Source organism: Heterodontus francisci, unplaced genomic scaffold (assembly GCF_036365525.1).
Source record: "Heterodontus francisci isolate sHetFra1 unplaced genomic scaffold, sHetFra1.hap1 HAP1_SCAFFOLD_121, whole genome shotgun sequence".
Classification (NCBI taxonomy): Eukaryota; Metazoa; Chordata; class Chondrichthyes; order Heterodontiformes; family Heterodontidae; genus Heterodontus; species Heterodontus francisci.
The window spans coordinates 3010866-3030795 of NW_027140425.1; the positions used below are offsets into that span (position 1 = coordinate 3010866).

The window sequence follows — 19930 nt, forward strand, 5'->3', positions numbered from 1 at the left end:
AGTTGATAAAGTTTTCTAGTTCGGGGCGGGAGCAGGAAACGGCACCGATACAGTCATCAATGTACCGGAAAAAGAGTTGGGGGAGGGGGCCTGAGTAGGACTGGAACAAAGAATGCTCGACATATCCCACAAAAAGACAGGCATAACTAGGACCCATACGGGTACCCATAGCGACACCTTTTACTTGAAGGAAGTGCGTGGAGTTGAAGGAGAAGTTGTTCAATGTGAGAACAAGTTCAGCCAGGCGGAGGAGGGTGGTGGTGGATGGGGACTGGTTGGGCCTCTGTTCCAGGAAGAAGCGGAGAGCCCTCAAACCATCCTGGTGGGGGATGGAGGTGTAGAGCGATTGGACGTCCATAGTGAAGAGGAGGCGGTTGGGACCAGGAAACTGGAAATTGTCAAAATGACGTAGGGCGTCAGAAGAGTCACGGATGCAGGTGGGAAGAGACTGGACCAGCGGAGAAAAGATAGAGTCTAGATAGGAAGAAATAAGTTCAGTTGGGCAGGAGCAGGCTGACACAATGGGTCTGCTGGGACAGTCCCGTTTGTGACTCTTCCACCCTGGGAAAAAGCTTCTGACTATCCACTCTGTCCATGCCGCTCATAACTTTGTAAACCTCTATCATGTCGCCCCTTCACCTCCGTCGTTCCAGTGAAAGCAATCCGAGTTTTTCCAACCTCTCCTCATAGCTAATGCCCTCCAGACCAGGCAACATCCTGGTCAAGCTCCTCTGTACCCTCTCCAAAGCCTCCACGTCCTTCTGGTAGTGTGGCGACCAGAATTGCACGCAATATTCTATGTGTGGCCTAACTAAGGTTCTGTGCAGCTGCAACATGACTTGCCAATTTTTATACTCTATGCCCCGACCGATGAAGGCAAGCATGCCGGATGCCTTCTTGAATACCTTATCCACCTGCGTTGCCACTTTCAGTGACCTTTGCCTTGGATGGGTCCACGTTGATCCATTACATTCAGAATCACCTCCTTGAAATAACGCCATAGTACAACTACAGTAACCACACAGAATCTGCTTCAAACACTCCTGCACATTTTATCTGTTCTGACTGTCAACACCTCCAGCTCTTTTGTTTAAGTGGAACCCATCAGGTGTGCATAGGCTCCTTCTATTCTGAAAGCTGTAGCACTGGTTCAGGGAATTCAGCCCTGTTTCTCTACTCTAAAGGCTCAGCCATGCTTGATATGCGTCGTATTTTGTTTTTATTGCAACATTACAAGACCTCCAATCCTCTGGAAAACGATGGTCAGACCTTCCACTATTTCTTCCCTGGCTTCATTCAACAGCCTGAGGTACATTTCATCTGGTCCTGATGATTTATCCACATTCAAGGATGCTCATCCAATTAAGACTTCCTCTCTCCTTAAGTTATCACGTCCAATACTTCACACTCCTCCTCCTTAATAACAATATCTGCATCACCCCCTCATTTGAGAAGACAGTAAAGTATTCATTAAGGATATTGGCAACATCTTCCAACCCGATACAAAGGTTACATTTTTGATCTTTTATGTGCCCTGCTGTTTGCTTAGTTGCCTCTTACTCTAATGTTTTGATGCAACATCTTTGGGTCCATTGTTATTTTGCTTGTCCATGTTCTTTCCTGATTTCTCTTTGCTCTTCACCGCTGCTCCCAAACGCCTCCAGTGCAGTCAAAACACAAGGCGTCAGAAGTGGGATTCGAACCCACGCCTCCCATGGAGACTGCGATTTAAACGCAGCGCCTCAGACCGCTCAGCCATCCTGACCGCCTCCTGGCTATTATTAATGCTAAGGAAATTATTCATTCATTGTGAAAGTATTTGTGAGATTGTGGAAATGTCTGGAAGAGGAAAGACCAGCGGGAAAGCTCGGGCCAACGCCAAGTCTCGCTCCTCCCGGGCTCGACTGCAGTTCCCGGTGGGCCGTGTTCACAGGCTCCTGAGAAAGGGCAACTATGCTGAGCGTGTGGGTGCCGGAGCCCCGGTCGATCTGGCTGCTGTGCTCGAGTATCTGACCTCTGAAATCCTCGAGCTGGCCGGCAACGCGGCCCGGGACAGCAGGAAGACCCGCATCATTCCCAGACACCTGCAGCTGGCCGTCCGCAACGACGAGGAGCTCAACAAGCTGCTGGGAGGGGTGACTATCGCTCAGGGCGGAGTGCTGCCTAATATCCAGGCCTTGCTGCTGCCCAAGAAAACCAGCGCACAGAGCTCCCAGAAAAAGTAAAGCGGCCAAAATATCATCTAATAAACCAAAGGCTCTTTTCAGAGCCACCCACAGTCTCTGTGAAAGGACTGGTTACTGTCAGGAGGGAATCAGAGATGGAGTTATTGTAACAGTGGATTGACCTGTTTCACATCTGTCCAGTTGTCTTTTCAGTTCCCTCTCTGGATTTCGCTCTGTTTCTCTGCTCACACATCTCCCCCTCCAGTTAAGTGAAGAACTGAACTACAGGGTGTCAGAATCAACAATTTAAGAAATCCCGCTGCCTTCGATTATATAAATCCCGAGACCATCCCGGTACATTAACGGGAACTGGTTCGGAGCTGATGAAATAATTTAATAATGGAAGTGTCCGGGTTAATTCTCTGTTTTTCATTTGGACAGTTTGAATTGTGTTTTTTTTTTCTCTCTGGTGATCTGAGCGCCACTTCTCAATGAGAATCTGCTCCCAGAACAGAGTAAATGCAGGAAGAAAGAGGCCATTCTCGGGCTGTGTGTTTCTCTCCTAACCTGATCTGTTTAGACCGCACTGTTCCCAGAGGACGGAATCAGTGAGAGTTGTGCACACACAGGAGCTGAGTCCACTGCAGCGCTTTAAGATGTACCTTCTCCCCGGCCCTCCCTCTTCTCCGGACACAAAGTTGTTTGTTCCCCCGGCGACGGGATAGAGTCGGGGATCCTCTCCCCGCAGTGTCAGTGGCTGCAGCCCCGGGGAACTGGCGGTTTCAGTCAGAGTGACCGAGCTACCTTACAGGACTCTCCCCCTGAATTTGTGAACTGAGACTGCACCGAACACATCTCCAGTTAGAGTGAGGGCGGACATCCTTCTGTTTTATTACAGAGAGTGGGGAAAGGGCTGGGTGGAGGGGATGTCAGCGAGTCACCAGGGATCCTGGATTTACTCCAAATCATTTCCATGTGGAATCTGCAGGCGGGGCCGGGACAGGGATCATTTGATCAGGGGATCAGCTCTTTCCTGAGAGATTTGGGTGGCTCTGAGAAGAGCCTTTGTGTTCAGATGTTTACAAGTTTCCCGCGCTCTTTCACTTCTTTCCAGACCCTGCTTTCTGAGCCTTCGCTGCTTTCGGCTTGACCTTGCTCTTCCATGTCTGCACTTTCTTCAGCAGCTTTCCGCCCGCCGCACTCTTGCCTTTTTTGACCTTCTTCGCAGGAGACTTTTTCTGAAGCGCTGCTTTCTTCACCGCCTTATTTGGCGTAGCCGCCGCCTTGCTGCTCGTTTTCTTGGCTGTTACTTTCTTTGTTGTCACTTTCTTGGCTGCTGGTTTCTTCACCAATGATTTCTTGTCTGCTGGTTTCTAACGAAGGATTTCTTGTCTGCTGGTTTCTTCACTAAAGATTTCTTGTCTACTGGTGTCTTCACGAAAGATTTCTTAGCTGCTGGTTTCTTCACTAAAGATTTCTTGTCTGCTGGTGTCTTCGCTAAAGATTTCTTGCTTGCTGGTTTCTTCACTAAAGATTTCTTGTCTGCTGGTTTCTTCACTAAAGATTTCTTGTCGGCTGGTTTCTTCGCTAAAGATTTCTTGTCTGCTGGTTTCTTCACAAAAGATTTCTTGTCTGCTGGTTTCTTCACTAAAGATTTCTTGTCTGCTGGTTTCTTCGCTAAAGATTTCTTGTCTGCTGGTTTTTTCACCTTCTTTCCCACTTTTCCCTGGGTTTTCCTTCTTGCTGATTTTGAAGGAGCCGGAGGCTCCCTGTCCCTTGCTCTGCACCAGGGAGCCTTTGTTCACATTCGTCTTGATACTTTGCTTGATCTGGGTCCTGAGCTTCTCCACATCGACACCGCTGCTACCCAGAGCCTTCTTTATGGCGGCCAGGGACATCCCCTTGCGATCGCTGAAAGCCGGCACAATCTTGAGGATCTGTTCGCCCAACGGGGGACCGGCTGGCTTGTTCCGGGGAGCCTCCTTCTTCTTCTTGGGGGTCTTGACTTGGGCGGCGGCGGCGGCTGGAGGAGCCGTTTGGGCGGCTGCACTATCGGTCATGTCCGGGACTCTGCACAAATTCTCTCTGTCAGTGTGAACTGGGTCAGAAATGAAGCCGGTGATGGCGGCACTGAGCAACTTCAAGGCAGAGAGAGGACGGGGCGGAGACAAGCTGCTGTCAGCTCCCGGATCCTGCTGTCTCTCTGTGTTTCTCTCTCCTCACAAACTCTCCAATTCCATTGAAATTCAGAGACTCCAGACTTCCAGACTAGATCCTTCCTGTATCTCACTCCAGTATGTTTGCTGTTGAAAAGCTTTCACTAAGATTGAGGACTCCATTTTCCATTTCCCCTGGTTTCATTGCTGCAATGACCGCCCTCTCTCACCTCTCGCTGACATGTTCTCTACTTTTCAACTGAAATCTTGAAATAAAAAATAATGATCCCAAATTCCCACTTTGGGGCTGAGCAGGGAGCAGGGCGGTTCTTTGACTGGAAAATCATTTGATTTTACACAAGAATGACTCTGAAATCCGGCGATGAGAGCGGACCCACAAACTCAGTGGCTTTAGACTAACCCGCCCTCCCCTTTAATACAATCTCTCTTCCACAATATTCACATTTGCATATTCACAGGACAAACTGTTCCCTGAATGTAGAGTTCCCAGGACAGGTTTTCCCCTCCGCTCGGTCTGTGCTGCGGATTCTCGGGGGTGAGTTGTATTTTCTCAGCTCAGTCAGTGTTAAACAGTCTGGGGCCGGCGCTCCGAATATTGTCTGTTAACCAGAGTCCGCTACAAGAGCCAATCACAGTTGTGACTTTTTTTATTCGTTCATGGGATTTGAGTGTGAGTCCTGAACCAGGGGTCATAATCTAAGGATACGGGGTAAACCTTTCAGGTTGTGTTTTCTCTCTCTGCCCCTCTCTCTCTGCCGACACCCACCCCCGGTCTCCTCCCTCCCTCTTACTCTCCTCTCTCTCTCTCCCTCTCTCTGACAGTTGCAGAGAGCGAGAACTCTCAGCTTTGTGGTTAGTCTTTTTTTAAAAATCGCAGGCGTCAGTTTCACAGCTGACAGGTGCTTTGAGCAGAGACAGCACTTCAGAAACTCGGACAAGCTCGGATTTTTCTGGAGGACTTTTAAAAGAAATCAGAACTGCCGGAAAGCTCCGAACTTGTCCGAGGTTCTGAAACTTTGTCACTGCTCCAAGGACCTGTCAGTTGTGAAACTGACGGCTGCGATTTGATTGAAAGTCAGACTGGTCTGCAAGAAAAAGCCAATGGGAAATTTCTCATCCCTGAAATTATCAGTCACGGACCGAACTGTTTTAACGTGGACACTGGTGTCCATGTACAGACATGTTGCCAACCCCTGTTCTTCACACAGACTTACCAATCACACACTGATCAACGCTAACAAATAATTTGACTTATTTTTTATTGAAGACTGACAATACTATATACAATTTACAGGAGAGTATGACAGGCACATCTTACTGGGGATCAACCCATCTCCTACTCTGTGTCACATACTGTATGACATAACTTCCTGAAGTGATGATGCACACACGATTTACCATTTCCTTGAAACAAAGAGTAGGCATAAATGGGCCATTTTCTCGTTGTCGAGATGTGACTGGTGCAGTGCCACAAGGATCAGTGCTTGGGGTTCAATTATTTACGATCTATATTAATGACATGGAGGAGGGGGCAGAGTGTAATATATCCAAATTTGCTGATGATACAAAAATAGGTAGGGCATGTTGTCATGAAGACATAAGGAATCTGCAAGGGGGTATAGATAGGTTGAGTGAGTGGGCAAAAACTTGGCAGATGGAGTTTAATGTAGGAAAGTGTGAGGTCATACACTTTGATAGGAAGAATCAAAATGCAGACTATTATTTAAATAGAGAGAGACTCCAAAAAAGAGGGATCTGGGTGTTCTTGTGATTGAAACACAAAAAGTTAGCATGCAGGTGCAGCAAGTAATTAAGAGGGAAAATGGAATTTTGGCCTTTATTGCTAAAGGGTTGGAGTTTAAAAATAGGGAAGTCTTGTTAAAGCTGTACAGGGTGTTGGTGAGGCCACACCTGGAGTACTGTGTACAGTTTTGGTCCTTGTATTTAAGAAAGGATATATTGGCATTGGATACAGTCAAAAGAGATTCACTCGGCTGATTCCTGGGAGAAAGGGGTTGACTGATCAAGAATGACTAACAAGTTAGGCCTTTATACATTAAAGTTTAGAAGAAAAAGGGTGATCTTATTGAAATGTATAAGATTCTGAGGGGGCTTGACAGGGTAGATGTTTCCACTAGTGGGGGAATCTCAAACTAGGTGACATAGTTACAGAATAAGGGGACAGTCATTTAAAACTGAGATGCAAAGGAATTTCTTCTCTCAGAGGGTAGTGAATGTCTGGAATTCTCTACCCAGAGAGTTGTGGAGGCTAAATCACTGAAAGCATTTAAAGAGGAGGTAGATAGATTTTTGAAATATTGGGGAGTTGAGGGCGATGAGGAGCTGGCACGAAACAGATAGTGAGAATTCTGCAATGAATAATTCAGCTCTCGGCACGAGGTGAAATGCTCATTAGGAGAGCTGGAAAAATGGACTGGTCAGGTGTGCAGAAAAGTGGCAAATGGAATTCAACTTGGTGATGTCTTTGGTGAGGTCAAAGACGGCAAAGGAATACACAATTAATGGGGGAATACTGAGAGGTGTAGAGGAAGTGAGGGACCTTGAAGTGAATGTCCACAGATCCCTGAAAGTAGCAGGACAGTTTGATAAGTTGGTTAAGAAGGCTTATGGAATCCTTTCCTTTATTAGCCGAGGTATAGAATATCAGAGCAGGGAGGTTATGCTGGAACTGTATCAATCATTAGTTAGGACACAACTTCAGTTCTGTGTGCAGTTCTGGTCACCTCATTGCAGAAAGGATGTAATTGCACAAGAGAGGTTACAGAGGAGATTTACGAGGATGTTGCCAGCTCTGGAAAAATGCAGCGATGAGGAAAGATTGGATCGGCTGGGGTTGAATAGAGGAGGCTGAGGGGAGATTTGATTGAAATGTATAAAATTGTGAGGGGTCTGGATAGAGTGGATGGGAAGGGTCTATTTACCTCAGCAGGGAGGTCAATGACTAAGGGGCATAGATTTAAAGTGATTCGTTGAACGATTAGAGGGGAGATGAGGAAACGTTTTTTCACCCAGAGGGTGCGAGGGGTCCGAAACTCACTGCCTATAAGGGTAGTTGAGGCAGAAACCCTCAACTCATTTAAGAGGAGTCTGGATGTGCACCTCAAGTACCTGAACCTGCAGGGCTACGGTCCAAATGCTGGACAATGGGATTCCGCTGGGTTGCACGATTTTTGGCCTTCCTCTGCTGTAAACTTTCTATGTTCAATGATTCTATGCAGACACAATGGGCCGAATAGCCTCCTTCTGCACTGTAATAATTTTGTGATTTTTGACTCTCCAAAACTTGTCCACCATCTATAAGGCACAAGCCAGGATGAGTGCAGCTCCCACAATACTCTAGAAACTCGACACTGTTCAGGACAAAGCAGCTGCCTTGATTGTCACCCCATTCACCACCTTAAACATTCACTCCATTCACCACTGACGCACAGTGGCAGTAGTGTGTACCATCTACCAGATGCACTGCTGCAACTCACCAAGGCTCCTTCGAAAACACCTTCCAAATCGAAGACCTCCACCACCTTGAAGGACAAGGGCTGCAGATGCATGGAACCACCACCATCTGCAAGTTCCCCTTCAAGTTACACACCATCTGATCTGCAACAATATCGCTGTTCATTCACTGATGTTGGGTCAAAATCCTGGATCTCCCTTCCTAACAGCACTGTGGGTGTACCTACACCACATGGAGTGCAGCAATTCAAGAAGGCAGCTCACCGCCACCTTGTCAAGGACAATTAGGGATGGGTAACAAATTATGGCCTTGCCAGTGTCGCTCACATCCCATGAAAGAATATGCCCCATCTTATATGCAATTATCCTCTGAATGCAGCCCAATACCCTATTTGCTCCAGCTATCACTTCACAGCATTGCTGCTGTACCTTTCGAGATCTGTGCACTAGAACATCCAGATCTCTGCTCAAAATTATTTTCTTTCTCCACCTGCTTTAATGTTTTTCCCTGAAGGGTGTATGAATGTTGAGCATTCGCCCTGTCCACATGAATGACACTGCACTTACCCAAATTAAACATCATTTACCAGTCATGAACCTAATCTCCCAACACATTAAGATCAGCCTGAAACAGTCGAGCATCGTCTACAGTCTGAACACTCGCACAGATCTTCAAATCATCTGTAAATTTACAGATGGTGCCCTCTACACCTACATCCAGATCATTAATAAAAATAATAAAGAGCAACAGACCCAACACCGATCCCTGTGGGACACCACTGGTAACTGGTCTCCAAACAGATCCAGATCCATCTGGAACTACTTTCTGCCTACGTCGTGCCAGTCAGTTCCCAATCCAGATCAATATATTACCACTGATACCAGGGACTTTAATCTTATAGAGAAGCCTCTTGTGTGGAACCTTATCAAAATCTTTTGGCTGAGATCCGCTAAATGAACACAGGCCGGGGATGAGGCCTAGGCCCGTCCTGCTCTGTGTGTGGGTCTCAGGACGGCACAAGGTGAGATCAGCTCACTGAGCACTGGCCCTTCCTGCTCTATATGGTGCTCAGTACCTCACCAAATGAGAATAACTAACACACCACAGGCCATGGAGCCTCGGCCCAACCTCCCCTGATTGTGGTTCAGTGCCAACCAGGTCAGATCAGCTAATTCAGCACAGGCCGGAGATGGAAGCTGGATCTTTCCTGCTCTGGGGACTCCGTACCATACCAGGTGTGATGAAGTAAAATACCACAGGCCGGGGATGGAGCCTGGGATTTTCCTGTTCTGTGTGGGCTCTGTACAACACCGTGTGAGATGAACTATCATCCCTCAGGCTGAGGAAGGAGCCTGGGCCCATTCTGTTCTGTGTGGCTCCTACAACATTGTGTGGGTTCAGTTAACTGAACACAGGCCATGAATACAACCAGGCCCTTTCCTGCTCCATGAGGCTCAGTATCACACCAGGTGACATCAGCTAACACAGCCCAGGTGGGGCTGGGGCTGGAGCCTGGGCCTGTCCTGCTCTGTGGGCTCAGTAACACAACCCGTAAGATGAACTTTTTTCAAAAGACTTCAGTGTATTTAACTCTGTGTCCAACACTGTGAGGCAGCTTTCTGTGTTTATAAAGAGTGTAATTTATTGACTGGTCTCTTGAATCTTGGAGCAAACAGGGTGACAGACAGAGGTCTGTGTGCAGAGGGTTTGGAGGTGAGCTCTGATTCCTAACCCTTTCTGGATTGTGTGGAATAAAGAATGAATGAGAGAGAGAGGATGTGAGAGAAGGGATGATGGAAGAATTTGTCCGTGAACCTGATTAAAAGTGGCTCAAACGCAAAATAATATGAAGATATCAAGAGCAGAACATGAACATAATCTGAGCTCCGCGATCTGCTCGGGTCCCATTCCCCTGAAGTGAGGAATGGACGGGTGAGGAAATTCCACCTGGAGTTATATTTGTCTCCAATGAAGATGAGTTCACAGTGAGGCTGGAATAGCTCAGTTGGGAGAACACTAGATTGAAGAACCAGGATACAATCCCTGGTTTCATCAGTTTTAATTTGGTGTCTCCTTCATTTTAAGTAGAGAGAATCAGAGGGGAGATTTTCCACTCTTGACCAAATGGGCTGAATTTTGAACTAACGGTGCGGCTCTCGGCAGAGGCACCGGAAGCGGGTGTCGTCACCACACGAGCGAAATGTGGCCAGCCGACCCCGATCACGGAGCAGCCGACCAATTAATGAAGGGGAGGCGTGGGGCCCATGTAAACAAGGACCAGAGGCAGGGAACGAGGTGCCGATGGCACCGACATCTGACACAACGGCAGGTGTTGGCACCATATTTAAAGCGCTGCCAGCCCTGCATTCACTGCTGCCTGGTTTAAAGGAGTGTCTTCCTGAGAGCCCTCTGCTGTCCCAGAACCCGTTCTGCTGCCTCTGCTGTCCCAGGACCCGTTCTGCTGCCTCTGTTGCCTGATGGGTAAGGAGCTGAATGCGAGCCTGCAGTGACCATGGTCCCACGGTTTAGCGATGCCTCCCTGCAGGTTCTCCTCCAGGTGGCAAGAGAAAGGTGGAAGATCCTCTTCCCCAGGGATGGGAGGTGGAGACCTGTCCACCTGACCAAGCAAAGCTGGCTGGAGATAGTAGGTGAGGTCAGCAGCCATGGGTTCACCGCCAGGACATGGATCCAGTGCAGGAAGTGGATCAATGACCTGATCCAGGTTGCTCAGGCGACAACTCAAAACAATTTGGACCCTTTGGACATTGCATGTGGCAGAGTGAGAGAGAATGTTTAGTGGAAAGGGAGTGAACACCCAGTCATGTGTATTTGGGAAGGGCAGCAGGAGAGGCACACGTCAGTCATGATATAACCTCACACAGTCCCTCGAGAGGGGCCACATGCAGGAGGAATACGTGTGTCCCCCATCATGGACTGCAGGACTATCACCATCAGAGATGTTGGGCTTGTCCCAGCTGGGAGACTAACTTTGTTCATCATTGTGTCTGCAGGAGAAGACATCCCACAATTGGAAAGAGCGTGTCAAGACTGGCGGTGGATGCTTCTTCTCCATGTCCTCATCCCGATGGAGGAGGAGGCCATGGAACAGGCAGGGCAGCAAAGCAGCTGCTCCATAGCTGATGGAGAGACAGGGGCATCTACCCAAGAGAGTGAGTGAACATCTCCTGGGGCACAAGGGAGCATCCGCTGCAAAGTAGCCACAGTGCTCATCTGTTCACCACTGCATCAATGGAGCTGCACAGTAGGGGTGGTTGGAATGTCACGATGGGCAGACCCTAAACCTTCAATGTCCCTGTTTTCACATGAATGCCAGGATGAACGACAAAAGCAAAGAGCTGGAGAGACTGGGAGACTGGGAACCTCAGATGGTGCACCATCACATCATTCCCCTGCACCCTCCACCAGAACAGAAACGCTCACGCAAACTGATGAGCACATCACAGACAGGCCCGGGCAGCTGACGGAGGCTGTGACAGCCGAGGCCACTGACAGTTGGTGGTCTGTGGGAGGCCAGGCCCACACTGAGCTCCAGGCTGATGACATGCCTCTGGTGTCACCAGCAACACGGGAAATACCGCAGCTGCAGCGAGAGGTCAGGTAACATCTGGCAGAGTTGCCAGAGGCTATGTGTACCCAAACAAGGATGGTGGAGGAGTCCATCCAGGCCTTGGGTGCTGCACTGTCTCTGATGGGGGTGTGTCTGTCTTCCTCCATTGAGAGATTGGTGACTCTCATGGAGAGCCAGATTCAGCCGATCAATCAGTGGCTGCCAGAGATGTTTGCAGACCTGCACTCCATCACTTTGTACATGAGCTCCATCCAGCGGTGACAAGGTGAGAGGGGGGACGAGGCACCTGAATTCTCCACCAGGTCCACGTCCCTCTCAGGTCAGCAGAGAGGTACAAGTGTGTCTTATAAGGGGGAGGAGCAGCTGGCTGCTACATCTGGGGTCTCCTCTCAGGGTGCTCCTGGTGTGGACAGTAGCTCGAAAGTCCCTCTGCCAGTGACACCAGTGATGCCAGTGCCTCCATCATCCTCGATGACAGAGGGGGTCCCTGTACCTGTGCAGGAGGCCCTCAGTGTGCCGGGGCTCTCCAGGCCTCAGGCAGCCAGAGGGCGGCCAGCAATGTCATCCCAAGCCATGGGGCAGCAAGGTCAGCAGCCTGTCTCCACCTCAGCTGACAGAGCAGGGGGAGCACCACGTAGGAGCACCCGGAAATGATTTAAGAAGAGCACCTAGATTCACTGAGGGGTTCACGGGTGAATGTACATTCCAGATGGATAGGGTTGTGTTTGGTGTCACACAGAATAAAGAACTGATGTTCTCTCATTATGTCTCCTTCCTATTGTTGATGCCCTTTGGGACTTCCTTTAAACCCTTCCTCCCAAGGGGCTGGAAGTGAGGGACCAAGCCCCGAGCTCACAAAGCTTCGGCCTTGCCACTGTGTGATGTGTACCTGGGCGCTGTAGTGCAGAAGGAAGTAGGTGACAACAGGGCTGATTAAAGCTAAGACTTTATTGCCTTGGTTCCAGAAGGTGGGAAGGCTGAAAGGAAACTTGAATGTATAAGGGTGTCTCGTGTCTCCCTTGTGTGTATCTCATGGTGGCTTTCCTGCTGTGCCTGAGGTCCTTCATCTGGCACTGCCTGAGCAGCATCCTCCTCCACATCCTCATCATCAGAGGAGACATCGCACTCCATGACATCCTCACTTGTCAACACCTCACCCCTCTGTAGTGCCAGATTGTGCAGTTCACAGCAAACCACCGCGATATGCGAGACCCTCGCCGGGACATACTGAAGGACTCCACTGGAACAATCCAGGCGCTTCAATCTCATCTTCAGGAGACCAATGGCCTCCTTGATGGTCACTCGGGTTGACCCGCAGCAGGTGTGTAACTCTCCTCTGCCTCCTTGTGTGGATTCCTCACAGTCGTCAGTACTCATGTCCTCACTGGGTTGCCCTTGTCTCCAAGGATCCATCTCAGAAAGCGCATGGGGCCACGGAAAAGTTCTGGCATCTGCGACTGCCTTGGTATGCAGGCGTTGTGGCTGCTTCCCGGGATTTGTGCACACACCTGTAGGATCCATTTGTGATGGTCACAGACCAGTTACACACTGAGCAAATGGAAGCCCTTCCTGTTGAAGGCTGCTGGCTGGTCTCCAGGAGCCATGATGGTCACATGGGTGCATTCGATGACACCCTACACCTGGGGGAATCCAGCGATGGCCCCAAATCCTATAGCCCTCTCAGCTTGACTGTTTGGATCGATGTGCACATAGTCACCGGCCCTCCTGAAGAGGACATTGGTGACCTCCTTGATGCACTGATTCACCACAGACTGAGATTCCACACATATCTCCAGTGGATCCCCGCAATGATCTGGTCATCAGATGTTCAGTGGCACAGTGACCTTCAGTGACACCGGCATCAGGTGCCCACCAAGTCCCATGGGGCACAGCTGCATCATGGCAGAGAGATCAGTGACAACCTCCGTGGAGAGGTGCAGTCTGTGGAGACACTGTCACTCGGACATCTGCAGGTAGTTGAATCTCGGCTGACGTGTTCCTCTGCCTCCTTCTCCAGCCTCCTGTTCGAGGCTGGCCTTCCTGTGGGCCCCCAAGCTGCTGTGGTGTCCCTGCTTTTGCCTGCCCTTCCCTCCCTCCCTCTCTACTCCTCCTCAATGGGAGCCTCGAATCCAGGGTGAATGAGGCCCATGACAGGTTGCCCCTCCCTGAGTGCAAGGCCTTCACAGTAAACAACACCCAGCCACATTTACCTCACTCTTTACCCACTCACATTTACCCTCATTGAGGTGGCACTGCCTCAATGGCACCCTGGTGTAGCTCCCCCTGCAGAGCTGGCACATTGGCCCCAACTCCTGACAGTGATTCCGGATGCCCTTTCCCCCTCCACCCTTGCTGCCAATTTACGCTACCTCACCCGACAGCTTCCAGGTGAAGCCAACACTCAGCTCCCACCTCCCAGTCACCTCCTTTAACCAGGCGAGGCTCTGAAGCCCCGTGGTTCCCGTGTGCTATTAGTTCAATTGGATCCAGTGAATAAAATTGCTGACAATTGGACTCATAAATACTTGAAATGCCTTCTTGCCATGTGGATGTGCGAAGTCTGCCCTCCATGTCAGCCGCCGACAGAAAAATCCGTTCCAATGTCTTCCATCCCAATTGGCCATTCTCAATGGAATGTCAGGAATGAAGGTCAGAGGAACAGACCAGGCTGGAAACACAGAAAGTGCGAGGAGAAGCTGGTGTGAAAAACAGAGATTAAACAACAGGGTGGTTCAGTTGGTTTGGGTCTGGTGTTTAGAATACCCGGAATCTGGGTTCACTTCCCTTCCAACTCAGCGAGTTGTATCAACATTATGTTCATTAAACCCTGGACTGACACCCAAAGAAGGAGGTCCATTATGTCAGTGCTGTCTCTTTGGTTGTGCTATCCAATTAGATTAGATCAGAGATACAGCACTGAAACAGGCCCTTCGGCCCACCATCAACCACCCATTTGCACTAATCCTACACTAATCCCATATTCTGACCAAACATCCCCACCTGTCCCTATATTTCCCTGCCACCTACCTACACCAGTGACAATTTATAATAGCCAATTCACCTGCCAACCTGCAAGTCTTTGGGCTTGTGGGAGGAAACCGGAACACCCGGAAAAAAACCCACGCAGACACAGGGAGAACTTGCAAAAATCCACACAGGCAGTACCCAGAATCGAACCCGGGTCCTTGGAGCTGTGAGGCTGCATTGCTAACCATTGCACCACTGTGCCACCCATATCCTGCTGCTCAGCTTTTTTCCTGTAATCCGTACATTTTCCTTCCAGTATTTATCCCAATTGCTTTTCAAAGTTACTACTGAATCTGCTTTCAAGTCCTGATCAGACAGTGCATTCCAGATCACAACACATCACTGTATAAAAAATCATTCCTCATTTCGCCTCTGGTTCTTTTCTCAATCACCTGATAAATACATCCTTTGGTTACTGACCCTTTTGCCACTGGAAACAATTTCTCCTTATTTAACTTATTGAAAACCTTCTTGATGATGTCACATACTAGACTGCCAGTAAAACTGAAGCCCATGCAATAAAAGGGACAATGACAGCATGGGGATGAAGTTAGCAGACGGATAGGAACATAGAAGCAGGAGTAGGCCATTCAGCCCATCGATACCACCCCACCATTCAATATGAGGATGACTGATCATCCACTTCAATGCCTTCTTCCCACATTATCTCCAATTCCCTATGTCATTTACATTTAGAAATCTATCAGTCTCTGCTTTAAACATACTCAATGATGGAGCTTCCACAGCTCTCTGGTGTAGAGAATTCCAAATATTCACAACCCTCTGAGTAAAGAAATTTCTCCTCGTCTCTGTCCGAAGTGCCTTTCCCCTTCTGTTGAAATTGTGTCCCCTGGTTCTAGATTCCTCAACCGGAGGAAAAACTTCATCTACCCTGTCTATCCCTTTAAATATTTTATAAGTTTCAATGAGATCACCTTTCATTCTTCGAAACTCTAGAGAATACAGGCCCAGTTTCCCCTATCTCTCTTCATAGGACAGTCCTGCCATCCCGGGAACAAGTCTGGTGAACCTTCATTGCACTCCCTCGATGGCAATGATATCCTTCCTAAGGTAAGGGGACCAAAACTGCACCCAGTATTTCAAACTGCAGACCAACCAAGTTTATATACAATTGAAGCAATACTTCACTTCTCCTGTACTCAAATCCTCTTGCGATCGAGGCTAACATCATTTGCCTTCTGAATTGCTTGCTGCACCTGCATGTTCGCTTTCAATCACTTATTGACAAGGACACCTAGGCCCCTTTGTACGTCTACACTTTCTAATCTCTTACCATTTAAGAAATAATCTGCACATCTGTTTCTCCTACCAAAGTGGACAACCTCACATTTTTACACATTATATTCCATGTGCCATTTTCTTGTTCACTCACTAAGTCTGTCCAAATCCCCTTGAAGCCGCTTTGCATCTTCCTCACAACACACATTCCCACCTAGTTTTGTGTCATCTGCGAACTTGGAAATACTACATTTGGTCCCCACATCCGAATCATTGATATATATTGTGAACAGCTGGGTCACAGTGTGGTGGTGAACAGTTGTATTTCTGTCTGGAGGAAGGTTCCTCATAACTTCAGTTATGTGCAGAGACTGGAAAAGCTGGGGTTGTTCTCCTTGGAGCAGAGCAAGTTCAGAACAACTTTGACAGTGTTAGTATCAAGGAATCAAATGGTTACAGTACAGAAGGAAACCATTCAGTCCATCATGTCCATGAGAGCTCTTTGCAAGAGCAAATCAGCTAATTCCACTCCTCTGCCCTTTCATTGTAACCCTGCAAATTTTCTCTATTCAGGTGTTTATCCAATTCCCTTTTGAAAACCACGATTGAAACTGCCTCCAGCACACTCTCAGGCAGTGTATTCCAGATCCGAACCACTCACTCTGTCCCACACCCCTGGTACCATTGCAGAAAATCTCTTCTGTTCATTTCATCCCTCATAAATAATTGAAATGAAATGTTTATTAGGAAATGCACAATATAACAAAGAGAGAGAAATAAAAGCTGAGAAAAATAGAAGTCAATCTTTGGAAGGTAAAAAGAGCAAAAGATGTAACTTTTATTCTGGATGAGTGAGAGGAATATATCACACTTTGGGGATTTTGTAAGAGGATTTACTGATAAACCTGGGATTTGAGAGGAAACTGGTTCATGGTTTACAGAACAAGTTCAGTCCCTGGGGTGGAGGCAACAGCTGCACGGTCCAATAACAGACAGGAGGGGGACACTGTCTCAGGCCTGGTGAGCTCAGTCGATGAAAGCATTAAACTCTGAATCTCAAGTTTTTGAGTTTGAGCCCCACGGTGGGTGTTTTTTACTTCCTTTGTAGGCTGATTTTACAGGCATTCTCCAGCTCTGAATTCCTCGGCAGAGAGTTCAAGGAGCGTTTGAAATGAGATTCAACAGCAGTATGAGAAAGTCTCTCCTTGATTCAGGACTCTTACCTCTCTGCAGCAACTCGCTGCTGAAGATTGAACTTTATCTCATTTCATTCTCAGCTCAGGGTCAGTGTGGATCACTGGGACTTCTGGCTGTCTCCCACTTCACAATCCATCAGTGCTGAGAAAGCAATAGGGAATATTACTCACATGTTGTAATGTTTTATAAATGCTTGAATGTATTTCACACTGTGTCTAACAGTGTGAATCTCCCCTGGTATATCAGCTCACCAATACTTCAACAGAACATTCACATAATGTGAGCTCTGAGATCTGTTCAGATCCCATTCCCAAGACCTGGAAAGTGGAATTGGGCTGGATCGCTCTTTTTCAACTGGCACAGACACGATTGCTAAATGGCCTCAGTCTGTGCCATAAATTTTCTCCATTTTCTATGTTCTATGAAGTGAGGTGTGATTGGGAGGGGCAATTCCACCAGGGTTATATTTTCGACCAAAACAATGACACAAGGGATACTTCACATTTTTATTCATTCATTCAAACGATGTGGGCATCGCTGGCTAGGCCAGCATTTATTGCCCATGGGAAGGTGGTGGTGAGCTGCCTTGTTGAAACATTGCAGTCCATGTGGTGTAGGTACACCCACAGTGCTGTGAGAAAGGGAGTTCCAGGATTTTGACCCAGCGACAGTGAAGGAACGGCGATATAGTTCCAAGTCAGGATGGTGTGTGGCTTGGAGGGGAACTTGCATGTGGTGGTATCCCCTGCATTTGCTGCCCTTGCCCTTCTAGGTGGTAAATGTCACTGGTTTGGAAGGTGCTGTCTAAGGAGTTGTGGTGCATTGCTGCAGTGCATCTTGTAGACGGCACACATTCTGCAACTGTGCATCGATGGTGGAGGGAGTGAATGTTTGTAGATGGGGTGCCAATCAAGCGGGCTGCTTTGTCCTGGCGGTGTTGATTTTCTTGAGTTGGAATTGCACCCATCCAGGCAAGTGGAGAGTATTCCATCACACTCTTGACTTGTGAATTGCAGATGGTGGACAGGCTTTGGGGAGTCAAGAGTCATGGATGAGTGAGAGGAATATATCACACTTTGGGGCTTTTGTAAGAGGATTTATTGATAAACCTGGGATTTGAGAGGAAGCTGCTTCATGGTTTACAGAACAAATTCAGCCCCTGGGGTGGAGCCAACAGCTGCACTGTAATTACTCGCCTCAGGATTCCAAGCCTCTGACCTGCTCTTGTAGCTACGTTATTTGTATGGCTCCCCATGGTAACCCCCATGATGTTGATAGTGGGGGATTCAGTGATTGTAATGCTATTGAATGTCAAGGGGAGATGGTTAGATTCTCTCTTGTTGCAGATGGTCATTGCCTGGCACTTGTGTGGTGCGAATGTTACTTGCCACTTATCATCCCAAGCCTGTGTGACTGAAATAGCTCAGTTGGGAGAGTGTTAGACTGAAGATCCCTGGTTCAATCTGGGGTTTTGGCAGTTCTCCTTTATTCTGCATCGCCCTTTGGTTTTGACTCTTGAGCTGCACAATTTACACTGAAATTATTTACCCAACTCTGAAGGTTGGATTGGAATAGAGAGATATCAAGGATGGGAAATATTTACATTGTCTGCTGTAGCTTATTCTCTATCTCCCTGTGTCCTTTTCCCCAGTTTGTGACTCTCTCAGGGCCGGGTGAACATTTGATTTGCTGCAGATGTCCCAAACTGAAGCCTTTTCCACATCTCTGGGCGATCAGACTCGCTCTGTCTGTTTTTGTTGCTCCTGACCATTAACGAGAACAGGCCACGAGTTCAACGTTTATCAGCAAATGGAAGATAATTGGAAAGAATTCTGTGTTACTCCAGACCAGTGACAAAGATACAATGGATGTTATTCAAAATAAATTCCCTCTGACATTTTATGTAAACTTGTTTGCATCTAAAAGTCGTATTTTAAGTGTAACAAAAATGTGTCAAATTAATGACTGACCATGTGACAGCGCACATGGGGATCAAATCCACAGCCTTGTTGTTATCTGCACTGCGTCCTAACCAACTGCACTAAGTGGCCTATAGACAGAGCCAGGTATGGGTTTGAGCCGCACGCTGGGCGGTTTGTGTTTTATTTCTCACACTGGGTGACAGAGCGATTGTCGAAACAATGGACACATCACATCCCTGAAACATTGTTCTGATATAAAACAGTGTGAAATAAGAACTGAGCATGGAAATGGAACGGAACCAGAAATCAGGACTTTAATCTATTGAAGTTGATCTTGAAATTCAACCATTCACTGAACATTCCAATCGATCGAACTCTCTTCTGATCTAAAATCCAGCAACTTGAGCTGCTGTAAAACAGAACTGAGCCTGACGTGATTTGAACACGCAACCTTCTAATCTGGCGTCAGACGCACTACCGTTGTGCCACAAGCTGACAGATAAAGCAAAGTGTTCCATTCCTGACAGATTTACTTCTTGTTTAGATTCAGTGATTGAAATTCATGAAATCCTCATCTGACCTCCGCTCTGAAAAGGCCTGCAATCCGACCTGAACCCGACGGGACCCGACGACCTGTGTCGGGTTCGGGTCATGTCGGGTCGCTCTTCCGGTTCTGGCTTTCGGGCTCGGGTCAGATTGGGTCAGGTTCAGGTCAGACTGCGTCCAGGTTGGACTGAGTCCGGGTCGGACACACACAGTAAGTATTATATTTAACTCTGCTGGGAAGTTGAGTTTAATAAGTGTCAAAAGTTGAAAAGCCAACCAAAATCCGGGAGTCCGGGTCATTAAGGAGGGAAACTCTGAGTCTGCGCAGTGAGCAAGTGAGCATCTCGATGATGTCATTGCGCTCATGCTGCAGCTTCCTGCAGATTCGGAAACGGGAGGTAGATAAAGTGAACATTCCGGTGGTCGGGTAAGGCGCGGGTCGGTACGGGCGCGGGAATAAATGGAGATACTCGTGCCGGGTCGGGCTTGGGTCCAATGTGGTTCTGTCGGGTTCGAGTCGGGTATTTTTTCCTGACCTGAGCAGGCCTTTACCGCTCTGTCAGTTCAGTGCCGTATTTAAACTATTACTTGGA

At 48.1% G+C, this 19930-nt stretch overlaps 1 non-coding gene across 1 annotated transcript; it reads right to left on the minus strand.

The window, feature by feature from the left end:
• Nucleotides 1-1682: 1682 nt before the first annotated feature.
• Nucleotides 1683-1765, minus strand: trnal-uaa (transfer RNA leucine (anticodon UAA)). Its single transcript has one exon. It is a non-coding gene; the product is annotated as a tRNA-Leu (tRNA).
• Between the last annotated feature and the right edge of the window lie 18165 nt (nucleotides 1766-19930).